We start from the raw sequence: 1,084 nt of genomic DNA, 5'->3' as shown, positions 1-1,084 counted from the left end.
CAGTGAGGGCATGAAAAACAAATTAATACTGTAAAAATAAAATTTGATCAGTCACGAGGTGCCAAGTTTGGGAACAAAGCAGAGGGGGGATTTTAATAAACACGGGAAGAGCAGGAGGAGGTCGAGACAAGAGTCATGGAAAAATGACTTCGTGGAGAGGTGCTCCTATGGCATAGAATATTCCATTTTGTTTCACAAGGAGAAGGCTGACAAAGAAAATATATTTTTTTGAAAAGGAGTAAAGGAGGGAAAATAACAGCTCCATCGAAATAAATGTACATCGGGATAATCTGGGAAGGAAATAAATAAATAAATGAATAAATAAATAATTAAAATAATAAATAAATAAACAAATAATTAAAATAATAAATAAATAAAAATGAATAAATAAATAAATAAAATAATAAATAATTAAAATAAAAATAATAAATAAATAAATAAATAAACCTGGAATGTTTAGAAGAGGAAAGTTTGATGTTACCCACAGCAAAGAACAACTCCATATTGTACATCAGCTGAAAAGTTGGGATTGCAGCTTTTAGAGGTGCAGACATCCAGCAGATCATTCCCTCAGGGAAGATGCTGATGGTGGTTGTGACTTCCTAGAGGAAACCCTCCAAGGATCACCTCATGAGCAGCAGGAATAATCCACCCCATGATAAAATCATTCCCAGCCAACTTGTGCAACCAGACCTTTCCAGGATTATGAGGCAATGCCAGGACATTAGTTCACCCTGGGTGCTGCAATCGTGGAATTCCATGGAATTCCACCTTGTTTCTCCCACAGGATGTGGGCTATGCCCACGGATAAAAGCAAACCCACAGCGTGATTCTCCACAGAAATGGGTGCCAGAGATCTCAGCCATCACCCCAAACTAAATGAAATAAACCTCAAAAAGGGAGCTGGTGAAATCTGGAGTCACTGTGGCTTGAGGGAAGGATGGAAAATTGATTTCCTCGGGGGCTGAGGCAGCAGCAGGAGGGAGGAGGGAAAAGGGCTGTGCAGTGGGGTAGGAAATGAGTGTTACAGACAGAAAGGGGAGGCTGAAGCAATGACTGCTGAGACTCATCTGTCGAGGATTTT

The sequence above is a fragment of the Corapipo altera genome, unplaced genomic scaffold (assembly GCF_003945725.1).
Source record: "Corapipo altera isolate COAL_440 unplaced genomic scaffold, ASM394572v1 68, whole genome shotgun sequence".
Lineage (NCBI taxonomy): Eukaryota > Metazoa > Chordata > Aves > Passeriformes > Pipridae > Corapipo > Corapipo altera.
The sequence above is the reverse complement of the archived record's forward strand: the minus strand, read 5'-3'. Positions refer to the sequence as shown.